This window comes from Crocodylus siamensis, chromosome 3 (genome assembly GCF_052110815.1).
Source record: "Crocodylus siamensis isolate JL-2025a chromosome 3, ASM5211081v1, whole genome shotgun sequence".
In the NCBI taxonomy this organism is placed as follows: Eukaryota; Metazoa; Chordata; order Crocodylia; family Crocodylidae; genus Crocodylus; species Crocodylus siamensis.
The window spans coordinates 30,292,521-30,311,535 of NC_143397.1; the positions used below are offsets into that span (position 1 = coordinate 30,292,521).

Consider the following 19,015-nt stretch of genomic DNA (forward strand, 5'->3'; position numbering starts at 1 on the left):
GCTGAGGAGTTTTAGTTTGCTGCACCCCTAGTCATTTAAGGCGCATCATCACTGAATTTGCTACAGTGGCTGGAATTACTGCACAATATGTCACCAACATGTACAAACACCAGCACCATTAAAGCGGTGCAAAAGCATTTAACCCACTTTAAAGTGTCATGCACACATGCCCCTCACTTCATCTACACACAGGCAGGAAGCCTATCTGACTCTGTCAGTCAGTGGTGCTTATTATCCCACCCAAACCTATCTGTGGATGTAGCTAGATTGCTATGAAGTCTGGGAGGCATCTCACCCAGAGCAGTATGGTGTATTTGATGGTACTGTTGCCAGGGATAGTATGCCATATAGATTCAGTCACAGGGAGGCGCTTATGCCAGACTGTAATTCTCAGCCTAAAGCTATCTGCTGGACTAGGGACAGACATTACACATAAACTGATATAAATGATCAGAAACCAGTTCAAATCTGTAACACAACAGAAGTTCAGTGCACATAAACCATCTTCAAATGGCCCAAACCAGTTTAAGACAACCTGGATGGATATAGTATCAGATTTAAATTATTTAGTTTAAATTGGTTTATTGAACTTCTGTCCCAGATCCTGGAGTTAGACATGGTGTGAGAAGGAACAGGTAGAGGTTGACCAAACTTATATCTCTCACCCCCTGAGTTTTCTGAACATCTGACTACAGCATTTTCTGGGATAGGGAGGGCACTTTCCATGCCTCCTGATGAAGCTGGGCCACTATGCAGACACATAATTCAAGATTTACTGCACCACAGAGAGAGAGCTTGACTTATCCATGAGGCAGAAAACCTGGATTTCAAACCCTTCTGCCAATATTTATTCTTGCCAAAAATCACAGGAAGAATAAGAAGCTGACTTTAAAATCATATCCCTGCACTTTTTATTAATTCGGTGTACAAACATCACCCCACTGTACTAGACTGCACAGATGGAAGTGTACATTTGTCAGTTATTAAACACCATCAATTTTCCTAATGTACTGTAATTTTTTAAATACCTGTAGCATTTCAGTTTCTGTCAACTCATTATAACAATATAGTTTGCTCAATTAATCCCTTCACTTCTAAACAAAAATGGCAGCATCCAAATGATCCCTAACAATGAAATTTCCATCCATCCATCCATCCACATGCCCCACATACATTTAACAATTTATTGTGGATAAGTTGGTTGGCTATAATCAGCATGTGCATCAACATTCAATTAAACGGACATACAGAATAACAATAATGTTTTAGCTTTATCTTGCACTTTTTATCCAAAAAGAATCATAAAGCATATTCCATACTATCAACAAAAATATAGTTATTTGTGAATCATTCCATCCACTGCTGAAATGCAGCCAACTCTACTGTAAAATGTGCTGTAATGAACCTCATTCAACAGTTAGGAGGTAAAAATGCCTTGTCCAATTGATATTTCAAAGCAGTTTTAGATAGAACAATTTTCTGCCAAAATTTATGTAGGAAACCAAAGCCCTTAAAGCCAAAGAAGAGCAACAGATTCCCATGGGCATATAGATTGAACTTTTCTGCAGGTAGCAATAACAAAGAAAGAGAAGGAAAAGCCACAAACAGCTCTGGACAGTGCCGGGGAGGTGTGGGGGAAAGAATCCTGAAAAGGAAAGTTCTTTCAGTACCCTGCCCACCCCACCCACTTCCCAAAGTAAGGAAGAAAGAGGAATAACAGAGTAATACTGAAAATAATGAACTATCTACATAATGAATGATGGTATGTGGACACATATTTAGAGCAACATTATAAATCCTGACAAGTAATAAATATTAGGTATTATTAGACTGGATTTACAAAAATATTTGAACCTAAGATGAAGTACCAACTATGTTAACTAAGCCCCTGTTCATTTTCACAGACAAGGTACACATTTTTGCCCTTAGATCATAACTTCATATGTTATATAGTAAAAAGCATATTAGGAGGTCAGATCAGATTATCAAAATGGTGTCTTCTGCCTTTGCAATCCATTCAATTAAAAAAAAATCCAAGACAAGTATTTCAAAATTATTTTTACATGTAGGTGACAAATTCTGTATTTGTGAACAACAAAACTCATGTGAAGAAAGGCATTGTATGCAAACCATTAAATAGCCAAACTGAATGCAGAGGTTCTATTATTTATATGTTTAAACACATGCAAATATAAGTGCTGAGGCATAACTCTGTTGGCCTTATTTTGTTATAATAAATATATAAATATGATATTCAAAGACTATTTAATAGGGCATGGATACATAGCCAGATACTACATACAAGTATAAAGCATTTTTTCCAGCTACGCCCTTCTGGAATATTAGTTCTAGATTCCAGTTTTTATGGAATGCTTATAATATTATTAAAAATGTCATGGCTTACCCAAATTCTTTTTCCCTCTTGTCAAACTAAGGATGTTTTACTTTACTTATAGTTTATGGCTCACCAGGTGCTGCCAGGTGGGGAGCGATCCCTGCTGCCCCCCACTGCCCCACACTGCATGGGGGTCTCTGTATGAGCCCCCCCCTGGCTCTCCTCTTGCTCACCCAGTCCCCCCATGGGTGCCCCAGCCAGGCCAGCTCTGGCCCTTTAAGAAAAAAAACAACCCCCCCCCAGACTCACTGCTCCTGCCAGCAGGGGGCGATCCCGCTGCCCCCCACTATCCCACGCCACATGGGGGACTCTGCACAAGCCCCCAAAGACCTGAGACTGCTGCAGGAACAGTGAATCTTGGGGGGGCTTTCATTTTTTTTTCTTTTTTTTTCAGCCCCGTGGTGGGGCTGAAGGAGCAGAGGGGGTATGGGGGGCTCATGCATGCAGAGTGGGGCATTGGGGGACAGCAGGGATCACCCCCCAACCCAGCAGCACCCAGTGAGCACTGGGGCTTTTTTTAAAAGGGCTGGGAGCTGGGACAGGGGTGGGGGCAGCTGTGGGCGGGGGCTGGGGGAGCAGGCAGGGATCAGGGGGGCTGGGGGAGTGTGGGGAGTCAGGGAGGCTGACAGGGGTCACCCCCATGGTCCCTCTACCCTCCCCCAGCCCCCCTCTCTCGCCCCTAGTACTTACAAGCAGAGTCCATTTGCAGCTCCCTTTTACAGCCGTCCAGGACTACTGGAATGATCAAAGCTCCCCGAATCTTTTCTGAAGATTCGGAGAGCTTTGAATTGATTCGGACCTTCTAATTTGTCCTCTGATTCAATTCAGATTCAGAGATTTGGCTACTGAATTGAGCCGAATCCCTCCAGATCGAATCACCACCTGAAGCTTTGCACAGCCCTAACAAGCACTACATAGCTGAAAAAAGGTGTAATCACACTGCAGCCTCAGTGAGCAAAACAGTTTTGGCCAGGTCTGGGGTTGTGTGTTCAAACTGCAAAACTATTCGAATGACCAGAATTTGAATGAACTACCCTAAGGCCTAAGCTGTCACTTGGGTGGCTTGATTTGGAGTCGTGCCCCTTTCTCTCCCCTCCCCCCACATCTTTCTTTAGCAATTTGCTTTTACAACGATGCTTATGCATTATGAGATCAATGATGCAAGATGAACCAAACACAATAAGACTAGTGAATAATCAGCATATGATATTCCAACCTTTCATTCTCTGTGGAGCCTTTCCTTCAGAGAATGACTTTATTTGTTAACAGTCAGGATAATGGAATATTATAAAATGCTCTTGCTTTCTAGACATTATCTGGATATCAATTATTTCATGATTTCAATAGTACTGTTCATTCATTTGTCAATTTGACTCCTTATTTTCAGAAATCTGTTGTTTGTATATTATAATATCTTCAGTGCCTATCCCTGATCTATTTCCTTTACACAATTACCTTAAAGTACACGTATCAAAACAATAATAAAAATACCTAAAATCAGCACTACACATTTTACACAGAAAATGAATTTTTGCTTTAAAATGAAAACTTCCAGAGAAAATTTGTATTATTTTCAAATGTTCTGTGTACTTTTAATTAAAAGCTAAGCACAAACAAAACATTGAAAAAGCCATAGACAAATAAGTTTTCAGATGTTCGATGTTCCCCACTTTCTCCATGTTTGCCTGTTTTCCTCCCTTTTCCAGCAGCAAAATGGTAACTAGTAAAAAGTAGGGAAAGGAAGGAGTGAAATCACCAACATTTTGTTTTCCCAGTTTTTCACTGAAAACTGCATTTTTCTCAAAACATTTTAAAAATACATGTTTTAATTTTTCCACATAGAAAAACTCTAAAAGCTCCCCATTGCTGAGAAGTCTTTCTAACTAGAATAGACTTTTTACCATATCAAAAAGGTCAACCAACTCTGAACAAGAGAAAAAGGGTTAGGTAGGAACTACAAGTTTGACAACGCTTAATTCAGGGGCAGGCAAAATATGGCCCATGGGCCAGATACGGCTCGTCAGGCAATTTCATCTGGTACCCACCAATTGCACCCCATCGAGCCAACACAGCTCCCACCCTTATGTATGGCAGGGTCCTGGCCCAGCCAGCATGCACAGCTTCCAGGTAGGGCTGCTGCTGCCACTGCTACATCTGTTGGGCAACCTGCTTGGCTTCCCTGGCCTCCAGGGATAGGGACAGACATTCAAAAGGCCTGAGCCTGAATTGATTCAATCTTTGCAGGTTAGTGTAACCTGGCTAGGATAAATCACTTTGTAACTGTACAGATATCCCAGACATGGAGGCACATGCCTGCAGTGGGTCAGGCTAGAAGCTGGGGGGTGCTAAAGCAGCTCTCCCTTCTCTTGCACAGTGCTGAGCTGAAGGGGGGGCCTGGTCAGTCCCAGACAGGATATTTTAATTAGGGAGGGGTTTCCCCCCTTCTGATGAGCCCAGCATGGAATTGGTAACAGTGTTTTTCAGCCCTAACTCAGTGAAAACAACAGAGGGACATTACCAGCTACCTGTTGATTCTCCCTTTGTCCCATCTGCCACATCATGGACTGTAGCCAGCCTGTGGTCTGCTAGCTAATGCTGAGAGGTGTCTGTAAAGCAGTGGGAATGGGAAGGGGAAGTGGGGAGCAGGGATGCCTGAAGTCTGTGCTAAGCTGCAGACAGGGAGTGGAGGGGAGTGGCTATCTCTGCTGTGGAGCAGAGAGACCCACCCAGCCCAGAGAGCATGCCAGGATGCTGGGGGTGTCTGATTTAACTTAAACCAGCAAGGGGCCTGGGATAGACATTGCATAAACTGGTTTGACCCAAATCAGTTAAGTCTGGTTTATCTCAAAGTGGTTTCAGCCATTTTCAGACTGGTTCATGTGCACTGAACATCTCTTCTGTTAGGTTTAAACCAGTTTCTGATCACTTAAACCAGTTTATGTGTAATGTCTGTCCCTAGCCCAGAAACTTCTCCTCCTGTTCCTGCTGCAGTGCTTGCTCTGGGGACCAGGAAGGGAAGTAGTGGCAGGCAGGGTGGGAGATTGCAGTTGGGTGGGAGAGTGGAGCATGGTACTGGCAGGAGTGCAAAGCCTGGGGTCTGTGCTCAGGGGGCAGCAGGAGTATGAAGTATGGGTGGGCAGTGTGTGGGTGTGCAGGGTTAGTGGCATGTGAGAGAGGGTGGGGGAGTGTGGGGATGCTCCTATACACTCCCTGCCATGGCATACAGACCCTGCCACTATCAGCAGCAGCAGTAGCAGGTGGCAGGACCCCCGGGTGCTTGTGGAGCTGAACTTCAGCCAGTTTCAGGTAGTGGCAGGGAGCAGGAAAGGCTACTGGCTCCATCGCACAGGGCTTTCCCCTGGTAGTACGTCAGTGGTGGAAGCTGCACATGCACCATGGGGAGCTTCACACAATAGATGTGGGCTGACCTGGCTCTGTTCCTTACTGCCACATGCAGCTTCTGGAACTAGCCAGAGCTGCATGCCCTAGTGAGCTATGAGAACCCTGACGGCCCACTGCCTGCTGCCACTGCTGTCAGCAAGGGCTCTGGATCATGGGGAGAAGTGTGTCTGGAGGGGTCCCTACACCCCTTCACCCTCCCTCACACCTCAACAAATCCCACACACCCACACCCTGCCCCCACAACCCCCACACATAAGGGCACCCCAACATATCCTCCACCCCTCCACACACAGCCACACCCCCTCACAAACCTGACACACAATCACACACACACACCCATTCCCCAACCACACCCCACACACTCCCCCATTCACAATATACCAGAGTAAGGCTTTATTTTTTAGCTATTATGCAATTACCTCTCTATGTACTATGCAAACACAAGTAAACCAGGACAAAAATATATTTTTAAGTAAAATTTAAATACATTATAGTATATGTTTGATTTTTAGTATGCAATTTGTTTTTTTTCTGGTTCCAAGATGGCAAACTCCCCCCCCCCCGTGAAAGGAATACTTCTGGGGGCAAGAGGAGGGATGTCTGATGGCAAAGGTCAGGGGTTAGGGGCAGAACTTCTGGTCTGAAGATGGCAACCAGGAGGTGGGGCAACTGTCAGGGGGCACAGCTACCCTTGCAGACCTCAACAGCTCACCAAAACTCATAAGCGGCCCTCAAGCTGAAGTAGTTGACCACTTCTACTTTAATTAAAAATAAACTGCCACCATCCCATTGATATCCTGGTGCTGCAGGTTCATGTATCAACAGGAGTAAACCAATTAATAAGATTCAGGTTCTTGAAAATCTGGGTCCAAAATTATTTGGTTAAGGTGTGTCTGAAGGTGTGACAGATGAACATTTGTTCATATGATTTGCATTGACCCTTTACATTTGTTTTCTAGTACAGAAAATTCTTTCAAGAAATCAAATCATATCCTTTATTTTTAGTCTATATTTTCTATTTTCTAGAAAACAAATTGTAATTTGTTCAAGAGAAATGATAAATAATATTTTGCCATTATACTACTCTTCACAAGGTAGGTTATAAACTTTCATGAATTAAATTTTACCCAAGCCCCCCTTAAATACATAAAATGTAACAACTATTAGGTAAAAGACACAGAAGTGTTTAGAAGTTAATCTTACTTATTTCACCACAAGTGATCTGCACAAAGGACAGAAAGAAATTCAGGCCATTTTTTTGAAAATCAGGCCACTTTTATTTAGCTTCTTAATTCTATAATTAATTAATATCTATCTGACTTGAAAAATTGGGCCAACATATTTTTAAAAATTCTACAAATAAAAATTTAAATTACAAAACAAGCAGAAAAAGTGGACTTTCCTTATTTTTTGCTTTTGTTTATTGTTTGCATTTATCTGTGATTAGACCAAGATACTATCACTAAAACTATTTGTGTGTTTTGGCTTATGGTTTCCAAAGACTAAAATAATAGAAAAAATTACAGTTTGCAAAGAAGAAAAATCTTTGAATGTCAAACTATTTTTCTGTTTTTAATCAAAATTATTTCTAATCACGTTATTTTTTATAATCCTTTTTCAGTACTCTGAATCCCCAGGATTTGTGGTTCAACCAAAATGGCAATACCCTTGTAGGGTAATATAGTTGACGTTTTAACTACAGAGTAAGTTCAGTTATGAATGTTTGGCATCACAATGGCTGTTTAGAATACGAATAAGAATAAAATCTGCTCTAAAAGCCAGAGTTTACATGATTGTCTCAGTTTTCAGTTACACTTTTTAATGACTCTTTTCACTCCTATGTGTGAAGGAGGAAACAGATTGCTGCTTCCTAATATTTACAATGCAAGGCATATTCCAAAATGCAGGAGCTCTGATAACTGATTTTTCAGCTCAAGACAACTGTTCCAGTCCTAACTACCAGATCACTCACTTCCTTATTACTACTTGAGGGCTGTCTTATTATGTTAAAAGTTTGCATATATTTTCACTTAAGAAATAACACAAGCTGTTGAACTCCATACCATGGAAATCAGTCAGTTATGCCTGCTGTTTTCTGATACTGTTTTTTATATTTACTCAGTTCTGATTTGCAGGTAACCTTGTGGATTATTATTTTTAAATTTAATTTGTATAGCATGTAAAAATCTGAGGAATGTTTGGAAAATATTACCGTATAATCTCATAGAATTTATCCAGACACCTTTTTCCCAGCACCACTCTGTGGAGTAGACTTGGTGCTAAACCTAATCAGCACTGCAAGGCTATCTTAACTGGCAGCAGTATTTTACTTTTAGTCCTCAAATTACAATTTGAACTTTACCTCAAGCAACTTAACATGATGCTTGAACTAAACAGAAATGTACACAATCAGAAATACTGAGCATCTTCTCTGTGCAGGTCTGAGAAATTGCCCATGGACCGAAACAACACCAAGTCTAACAACAGAACATTAAGATAGGCTGCATGGGAGAAATATTAGTACTAAAAATTATAGGGGGGTTCATCAATCTCTCTGGCAGTCTGGAATTACTGTCTTTAACACTCGGAGCGGCAGGTAGTGACAGATTAAAATCTGTCAGGTCCTGAGTCTTATATCACAGCGTAGCTTTCATTTAGTCACCAGCAGGGTAGCAGTTACATTTCTACACAAAATATGGCAATGCACCATGAAGAAAAATAATAAACCAGGGGGTGGAGGAGAATGAAACCTCTCTTTAGGACAGTGTTTATATCCTTTTTTTTCTTTTCATAAAATAGGGCAAATAAGGGGGATTGAAACCAATAAGACCTGTTTTAAAGTCTGTTTTGTTACTTCATCATGACTACAATGCATATTTTAGATACATATACCTTTATTCTACCTCCAGGTGTTAATGGAATTGTTTTGTATATATCTGTGAGAAATATAGGCCTGATCCATCTCGGTACTACAATTTCTTCAGCTAGCCCCTTTGGGAATGTATAGTTTCATAGTTTCTAGGGTCGGAAGGGACCTGAGCAGATCATCTAGTCTGACCCCCTGCCATGGCAGGAAAGAGTACTGGGGTCAAACGACCCCTGCAAGATGTTCATCTAACCTCCTCTTAAACATCCCCAGGGTAGGAGCCTGCACCACTTCTCTTGGAAGCTGGTTCCAGACCCTAGCTGCCCTGACTGTGAAGTAGCGCCTCCTGATGTCTAACCTAAACCTACCCTCTGCCAGCTTGTGACCGTTATTCCTGGTCACTCCTGGTGGTGCTCGGGGGAACAGTGACTCCCCCAATGCCTGCTGATCCCCCCTGACTAGTTTATAACAGGCCACTAGATCCCCCCTCAGCCTTCTCTTGTGGAGGCTGAACAGGTTCAAGTCCCGTAGCCTCTCCTCATAGGGCCTGCCCTGCTGTCCCCTGATCATACGAGTGACCCTCCTCTGGACCCTCTCCATGCTGTCGACATCCCTCTTGAAGTGTGGCACCCAGAACTGGACGCAGTACTCCAGCTGCGGCCTGACCAGTGCCACATAGAGGGGGAGGATCACCTCTTTGGATCTACTCGAGATGCATCTGCGGATGCATGCCAAGGTGCGGTTGGCCTTCCTGACTGCCTCCCCACACTGCCGGCCCATGTTCATCTTGGAGTCAATGATGACCCCAAGATCCTTTTCCGCCTCCATGCTGACAAGAGGGGAGTTCCCTAACCTGTAGGTATGGTGCCGGTTGTTCCTCCCGAGGTGCATCACCTTGCACTTGTCTGTGTTGAAACCCATCCTATTCTCATCCGCCCACCCCTGTAACCTGTCTAGGTCTGATTGTAGCCTGTTGCATCCTTCCAGTGTGCCCACGTCCCCCCACATCTTAGTTTCTTCAGCAAATTTGAACAGGGTGCTTTTTACCCCCTCGTCCAAATCACTGATGAAGATGTTGAACAGTGCGGGCCCGAGGACCGAGCCCTGTGGCACCCCACTGCCCACGTCCTTCCAGGTTGAGAAGGACCCATCCACTACCACCCTCTGGGTGCAGCCCTCCAGCCAGTTGGTGACCCATTTGACTGTGTGGGTGTCTACACCACAGCCCCCCAGTTTCTTAATGAGAACGGGGTGAGAGACAGTGTCAAAAGCCTTCCGGAAGTCCAGGAAGATTATATCCACTGCTACCCCTGCATCTAATGATCTGGTGATCTGATCATAAAAGGCCACCAGGTTGGTCTGACAGGACCTGCCACTGATGAACCCATGTTGGTTGCCCCTAAGCATGCAGTCCCCTGCTGGCCCCTCCTGGATGTGTGCCAGCATAATTTTCTTGAACAGCTTGCCTAGGATCGAGGTAAGACTAACCGGCCTATAGTTTCCTGGGTCTTCCTTCCTACCTTTTTTGAATAAGGGGACCACGTTGGCCCTCTTCCAGTCCTCCGGTACCTCACCAGAGCACCACAAGTGCTCGTAAAGTTGTGCCAGGGGACTTGCAATGACCTCAGCCAGTTCCTTTAGAACTCTAGGGTGGAGATCATCCGGGCCGGCTGACTTGAATACGTCCAACCCCTCCAGAAGCTCCCTAACTAAATCCTCACTAACCCTTGGCCCAGGTGTGTCTCCCTCAGGGCCCGAGGGGGTCCCAGCAGGGAGGTGGCTGTTCTGGTCCCTACTTAGGAAGACAGAGGCAAAGAAATCATTGAACATGTTAGCTTTGACGTCTGGTGTGACGACCATGTTTCCCATCGTGTCCTGCAAGGGCCCCACATTACCCGGGACCTTCTTTTTACCCCCTACGTATTTAAAAAAGGACTTATTGGGAAGCTAGTCCCAGTTCCATCTCTGCCTTGGCCTTCCTAACTACCCCACTACATCCCCGAGCAACTACAGAATAGTCCTCCCTGGTGATGACCCCTTCTTTCCATTGGGTGCAAGCCTCCTTTTTAGCAAGGATTTGCTAAAGAATCCTCCTTTTTAGCAAGGATTTGATCCAGCCAATATAATGATCCAGCCAGTCTACATATTTTGACTGATCCAGCCAACCTGTGTGTTTTGTAACATACTACAGCATTCTAAACTGAAACTATTTTGGGAAAAGCAGCAAAAATACTCATTAATTCAAATACTTGGATATGTCTGCAGGCCAGAATTTTGTGTTCAACTGAATTGTGATGTGTATGACTATATTACAATGAAATTTTACAATGAAATTTTTAACTGATCATTTGTTAGTGGGGAAAAGATATGCAACACTATATAATCTAGTTATATTTGTGACCTTAAGATGGAAAGTTCTGCATTCGCTTCAACTGACCCTGGAGGAAAAACAACAGTGATTTAAAAAACAGAACAAAACATTTTTAACCAAACATACATGACAAAAAAGAGCTGAGGGCAGTCTATTTTATGTAACCTTTAAAAAATTAATGTTTCATAGATCTAGTCAATCTGACATCCATTTTTTTATGCAAGCATCATTTATTTCACTTAAAGGGATCTACACATAGAAGCTATGTTCTAGGTAGCAAGAGGAACTGCACATCAACATACAAATGTAATTAAGCCCTAAATCCATGTTAAGGCTGAAACCTATAATAAAACTTATTTGCAGGAGAAAAATATGGGTAGGTATCAGAAATGTCTACTATAAGTAAGAAAGCAAGATGTGTTCATTTGCCATATATGGTATTTGTTTGCCACAAATAAACCAATGCCCTATCTTGTCTTTACTGCTAAGATGCATTTTTTCACCTCAAGATACAACAAGCATGACCCATCATGATGTAAAAAGAGAGTGAAAACTAGGAATTTACTTTAACCATAAGAGAAACTTACCAAAGTCACACTCACACTTCAACCATGGGTTGACCTAATGCATTTACTGGAAATGAATAAATCTGCAGTAAGGTTTTGGTTTAGCGTTTACTAAACATGGTTAAATTGCTCTTCCTGTGCTAGATCCATTGAATAAGAACACCTATACGGCAAGCAGTGCTGTGTTTCAGAGTGATTTCTTTAGCACCTCAGACCGTTGGCTTGACAACTGATATCAGCTCAAGTTTTAGCCTGCAGCTGCATCCCACTGGAGTATTAGCACAACCATCAGCACCATTTGAACTTCAATTCATAATCCCTGCTGGGTCAGGTTGTGTGAGCTTAAAACACCACTAGACTCATTAATTTGTACCCAAAGCTAATACAAAAAAAGCCTAAATGTAGACTTAGCCTCTAGAGGTCTAGGAGTTCTGGCTGGTTTCAGTGGCTGAGTTCCAGCTAGCACCTTCCCATACCCATACATAAGTACAGTAGAGAAATATAGGCATGGGTGCAACCATGCTTTCCTTCACCCTCATTCCACAGAGGATCGGGAATATCATAGACCCCATTTGGAACAGGAAGTGCAGGCTAGATAAAAGAAGGTGCAACACATGACAAATGCAAACATATTGAAGCCTATATTTTCTATGCGTTCTGCATCAGTGATCTTAGGGAGAGATTAGGGTTGTTATAAAGAGATAGTGATCAAAAATGATCTGTCTCCCCAGCAATGGTATTTAATAAAAACAAGGGAAATGCAGACTGAAGAACTTTCTAACTGTGAGGTTTGGTAAGCATGGGGATGGATTACTCAGAAAAAATGGTGGAATTTTCATTACTGGAAATTTTAAAGTGTGGATTAAACAAGTTCTTGGCTGGGATGCAACACAAGGATGATCCTGCCTTGAGTATCTAGGACTAGGTGAGCTTCTAGGACTACGTGACCTCCTATAAACCTTCCAGTCTGTTTGCTCAGACCTTGTGCCTCAAGGAACAATCCTACTTCTCCTTTCCACCAAAATCTACCTGGAGCAATGAAATCTGCTTTAAATAAAGGTCCACCAAAAAGACCACATTATTGCAATTCCTAAAAATCATAACAGCACTTTCTATAATCTTAATATATCCAGGAGGGAAGATTTGCAATGCATGCTCCACACTTCAAATACAAATAGCTCATACCCATGACTTCTAAAATATTCATAAATATTATTATCAAAACTGTAACACATTAATGCATAAAATTTAATGTAAAAAACCAAAAACCAAAAATGCATGCTAATCAGCAGATCACATAATAAGTTAGATTTAAGAGTTAAACAGAGTTAGGATGTGTCACTGATAATGGATTTCTTTTTCCAACTACCCTTCCTAATCATGTAGAACAGGGAAGATCATTGTTTTAATAAACCGAGCATTCCAATAACCTCTGTGAAAGTAATGGAGTATTACTAATCCAAATTTCTGTATAATATTTTACATTCAGATACAGAGGCAGAAACACAGATGGTATTGTCTTTTTATTTTGCACAAAATGTAGCAGACAGATTATTTACAACATGCATATGTAATACTCATATATTAGGCTGCTAGTATTTTACACTGTTTTGTTTTCCAAAAGGTTATTAGTATACCCTACATAGAACAGTGATCACATGTAAAATATCTTTTGTATTTTATACCATTCTAATGTGGAATTATATCTTCAGAACTGATTTCTAGCTTCTTCCACTTCTCCATCTTATCTGTCTTTCCTGTCTTCTCACCTATGGCCACATCTACATGCAAAATTAGTGTGCCTGAATAAACTCTGGCACAGTTTGCATTTACACATCCACCCAGGACTAAAGCATGTTGGGGCAGGGCAGTGCAGCCCCAGCTGGCAGGGAGGTTGGGGGCTCAGTCTGCCAATCTGGAACTGCTCCACCCCAGCTTAACATGCTGCAGCAGGGCTGGCTGGGGCACAAGAGTGCTACAGTGCAGGGGCTAGCCAGCAGGGAACCTCTGCACTGTGGCACCCTTGTGCCCCAGCCAGCCCCAGTCACTGTCCACAAGTGTGTTGCAGCAGAGTAAATAACTCTGCCATAGGATAGTACTTGTGTCAGGCAGTAGTATCCTGTGGCAGAGTTCATTAGTTTTCTCCAGCCTAATAGGGCCACACATGTGGATGGTGACATTTTACTGAGGAGCTAATTAGTCAACGGTAAAATGCATGTGTAGATACCCCCTGTTACTATTAAATAGTGGAGGGAAATAAAGCAAATCAATTGTCTCTTCATATTATTGTTCTATGAACATCACTTTGTTGAGTATTGGACAGTTTTACCAAAAGGTAAGTGAGTAAGGCATGCAGGCAAAATAACAAGTGAACCATCAACAAAGCAGTTATTGAGCAATAACTAATGTGTATGTATTTGACTAAAAACATGTCTAACTTACCTGCCTAATAGTGGCTAGGTGTTGTATTTGGCAGTTCACACACCAGTCACTGAGATGCATTAGAGCTGATCTTTCTTCCCTTGGGCCATCTCTCATGAGGAGCTATCAAGCTACACTATGTGCTATTTAACTTTACCTACCCAAAATAACACTTACCTAGCTGTGTAAGTGCCATTTCTGACATTTTCACATTGTTTGCCCTGTGGACAAATAAAAATTGCCCAGGACATCAATGCACATACCTACCAGAAACAAAATGATGGAGGAGTGGGACCCTCCCATTTTTTAGACTAATAGCCTGGTGTACAGGGCATCCACAAAATGGAAGACCTAGGTTCTAGGTCTCTTCTTCAGTGAGGGTTTGACTATGAATTTTCTGCTTTCCAACAGAATATGGACACTTGGCGTTCTTTCCAACACTTGGTCAAACTACTGGGTCACAATTTAGGTCAGGGGTGCTCAACACTTGGCCCACAGGCCAAACCCAGCCTCTGGTACTGGGACATCCAACCCATGGGGCCTTCCTATAGGCTGTGACCCTGTGAACTAGATTGATATGAAGGGTGGCACAGGGCCTGATCCCAGTGTGCAGGGATGAGGTGGCAGCAATATGGGTGTTCCTGAAGCCCAGTTCTGGAAGGGCGGGAGCATGGCAGAGCTCCCAGAGACTAGTCCCATCCCAGACCAGCTCCCACACCATCTATCTGGTCTGTGAGGCCAAAACTGTGAGGACCATTGGTTTAGGCACTATCCAGAGCCTTATCCAACCCTCCCTTTGAAGTTGTCCCCCTGAACAGCTGACTGAAGGACATATTTGGGGTCAAAAGGAAGAAAACAAGCTACAGATTGTATAGCTTAGTGAGATGGATGCTGACTTGGATGTGAAGGACCCCTGGGTTTGAGTCTGGACCCTTATTCCTGGTAAGGGAGAAATTTCCCTAGTGCTTTCAATCCATTTTATACAATATCAATTAAATACAGCTTCAAGAGAAACACTGGAGAGGGGTCTGCATAATGCTAACCTGCATCTTGGTGGGGTAGTATGAATTAATTCATACATTATACATTAACTCAGGGGTTCTCAAACTTTGTGATACTGTGACCCCGAGTGCTGGACAGCAGCAGTGGGGGGATGGGGAGCTCACATGTGGCAGCCACCACCACCATCCACCACTCCACGCCACCATGTGAACCTCCTGGGAAGTTTGGGGCTCCATTTTAAGTTGCTCCACAGTTTGAGAACTCCTGGATTGACTCATAAAAGCATTATCAGGTTAGACCACTTTGCTGGGAAGCAAAAGACGTAGGTTGAAAACCGCTCTCAATGAGGGGGTCTAGAATTAGGTCTCTTGCCACACACCTTCCTGGCTGAGTGCCCTAATCACTAATCTATTTGCATACCACATGGGACAGAGTACTTTTGTATTATTGTCTAACACCTTTTTCATGGTTTTTTGTGTGGCTACAATTTCAGGACTTTCTTTTTTGTGCCCTTGTTACAAGGTGTAACAGCACCCCTGCCCCATGACTGAGAAGGGGAGGGAGCCCAGGACCCGCTGGTCAACCCAGCTCCTTGAACAGACTTAATGACAGAAAGGGACCTTAAATAAGATATCCACCTGCCCCAGGTGTAGGCAGTGATTGGCAGGCCTCAGGAGGAAGTAGATGGTCAGATGATCCAGGGAGCGGCTCAAAAACCCAGGGCTTGGCCCAGAAAGGGAAGTCTGGCTATAAGAGCTACAGGAGGCAAAGCTCCAGGGATGAGCCAGTCTGGAATGCCTGCAAAAACATACTTTGTGCCACAGAAGAGTGGAAGAGCCCATGAACTGTGAGCAACACAAGATAAGTGCCTCAAACCTTTTGTACTTATGCTACTGCAGGGTAAGTTTAACCCTGACAGGGGAGCTTGTGTTTCATGAGCTTTATGTCTTGGCAACAGATCTGATTTATGTTTGAATGAAAGGACCTGAGTGGCTGTAAGGGAAAGATTGGAGACCACTGGTGTGCAGCAGGGACATCCAGCTCAGAGCACTCATAGGGTCCAGAACCCTGGGGTGTTGAATATGGGCAGGAGTCCAAATGAATTCAGTTGGATAATTGTGGCATGTCAGAGGACTGCATATCTGACAGAAAAGACTGGAAAGCATAACTCCCATGCCTGCATGGGGCATGCTTAGGGCTGAGTGGCCCAGAGCCTACAAGGGTCTACAGCTGGAGCCTCAGAACCTAGGGCCCCGGTGCAGTGGACTCTGGGCAGTAGGACCCAGCCCAGTCAGAAGTTACCTGAAGCCAGGAAGTGCCTGGGTTCAGACAAGAACCTACTTCAAAACCCACATCCACATCCTGGGGACAGCTTCCCTATGAAACTATAACATCAAGTCATGGCAGAAAAGAGAACCATGAAAAAGAAGGACCCAGAGAGTCTGGAAGCAAGGTTAGGAGGTCACAGCCTGGTGGTGAGCTAGACTAGGAACCTTGTGATGCCATCACCAAATATTTTGGTTATGCAAGGTATTTAGCAGAATTTGCAGATTTATTGAAATCTGACAGGGCCATGCTGTGAGTGCCTTTGCTATGTCCTCTAAGGTGCGACCTCTGGGCTGTCAACCATTTGCCTTACCACCCACACCACTGTACCCGCACAGCAGGTAACTATGTGCATGTACAATGCACCTGCCTGGCTAGAGTGCACCCCCTAAATATGCTCACTTCAGACTTATAGATGCTTGTGGAGCTATGCTGTACAACAATTGCAGACTGTGTACCGTAAATGGCACTTATGCATTTAGGTAAGTGGTGCGTGTAAGGTAAAACAGAATCTAGCTCTCTAAAAGCTTGGGTAATACAGTAGCCCTAATTAAGACTATGTAAAAGAGTTCAGAGGAGGCAATACGAGTGGGAAAATTCAACAAAGCTGATAGACTCCTATTAAAAAAAACAGGAAAACCTTAATAAACAAATGAACAAGTAAACAAGACAGACCAAAAATAACACAACAACAGCAAGATTTAAAAATAGAGCTGGTTGGGAATTTTTTGTTGACACTTTTTGTTCCAGAATGTATTTCTTTAAAACCAAAACTATAAGTAGAAACTTACTCACAAGATCCCATGAGAATGGAATTTCTAGTGTCAGAAAGAGAAACCCTCACCAACTTCCAACATTTACGGTACTCCTTTAATCTAAGGTTCAAGTCCTTACTTTCCATAATGCAAAAAGAGGGAGCTGATCTCCAACCTCCAGGTTTATTACCAGGGGTGTCCTTAGTGGTGGATCCATGATTAAGAAAAGCAAGGATGCAGCAGAGACCATGTAGCATTGGTCAGACCGCAGTTGGAGTACTGGGTCCAGAGGAGGGCCACTCGTATGGTTAAGGGCTTACAGGACAAGCCCTATGAGGAGAGACTGAGGGCTGCAAAAGAAGGCTGAGAGGTAATCCTGTAGCCACCTACACATTCATTAGGGGGATGTAGCAAGGGATCAGAGATACTCTGTTCACCAGGTCACCTCTTGAGGTAACAAGGAGCAATGGTCACAAACTGACAGAGCAGATTTAGGCTAGATATCAGGAAAACTTCTTCACAGTAAGGGTGGCTAAAATTTGCAATGGGCTTCCAAGGGAGGAGGTGCTCTCCCCTACCTTAGAGGTCTTTAAGAGAGGTCTGGATAGGCATCTGGCTGGGGTCATCTGACCCCAGGACTCTTGCATTCCTAGGCAGGGGGTCGGACTCAATGATCCATTGAAGTCCATTCTGACCGTAGTATCTATGAATCTATGAGTCACTGACCACATTTCAGAACATAGGAAGGGTCGGGGCAAGCTGCAGATAAAGCCCCTGGGGCAGGAGGGGATTCCAGAAGGGAGCAGGGATGAGAGGGAGAGAGCAGAGGGCTGGAAAGAGAGACCAACCCAGTTCCTTCCACCACAGTCCTCTGCAGAGCATGCTCTGCTGCACACAGCCCCAACTGGAGCAGGGCAAAGTCAGCTCTTGGGCTCCCCCATGCCTGAGGCAAAGAAGCAACCTCTTTCCTGCCCCTGCTCCCAGTCTGGTACCATTAGATGTCCCTCACCAGCCTGGTGGCTCCAGTTATGGGGAACAGGTGCACAGGGTGCTGGGCTTGGCAGGGAACAACAGTAGTGGTAGGTGGCTGCCGCCCCCAACGTCTTCTTCCTGGCCACCTCCCATGCCCTGGTTAAGCTCAGCGCCCTGCACAGCTGCCCCCCTGCAGCTTCTGGCTGGAGTAGACAGAAGTGGTTGTGGGGCTCCACCCACCCCTGCACCCAATATTAGCCCAGAACAGCGAGCAGGATTTGCATCTAACTATAATTTACAGATCTTTGTCATAGAAACAAAAAATATCTAGTGAGAGGGAACAAATCATATAGGAAATGCTTTAAACTGAACCTACTGTCACTGCCTGCCATTTGCCAGAGCTCTGAGGGGCTCCATCCTTCCCTTGGCAGATCCCCCTGTTCCCACCATTCAGCATGAGCCTCTGGGGCTGCCAGAGGCATCCTGCTGCTGGCTGCTACTGGTGCCGAACTCTGAGGGGCCTGATCCTTCTCTTGCAAGAGTCCCCACTGCCCCCACTGCCCTGTGCAAGCCTCCTGGGCTGCTGGGCACATATTGCCACCAGCTTCTGCTGGTGCTGGGGCCCACTCAGGGACACAGACCCACTCCCTGCACACCTGACAGCTGGCCAAAGACCAGAGGTTGGGCTGGGAAGAGAGTCTGTGCTGCCTAAGCTCCATAACAGCCAGAAGGTGGGAAGATGTGGGGTCACAAAGGTGACTGGGATGTCGGCGGACAGCAACCTAAATGAACTGACAGAAATTGTATAGAAGCTTGATGCACTAGTCTAACTTAAATCAATTTTGAGTGCACATAGATACAGATCTATCTTAGAACAGGTTCTTCCATTTTTAAACCAGTCTATATGTACTAAACTTCTGCTTTGTTATAGGTATAGAC

At 44.0% G+C, this 19,015-nt stretch overlaps 1 protein-coding gene across 1 annotated transcript in view; it reads right to left on the reverse strand.

The window, feature by feature from the left end:
- Positions 1–19,015, reverse strand: part of HCN1 (hyperpolarization activated cyclic nucleotide gated potassium channel 1) — a 316,701-nt gene that overhangs the window by 140,083 nt on the left and 157,603 nt on the right. The window lies entirely within an intron of this gene.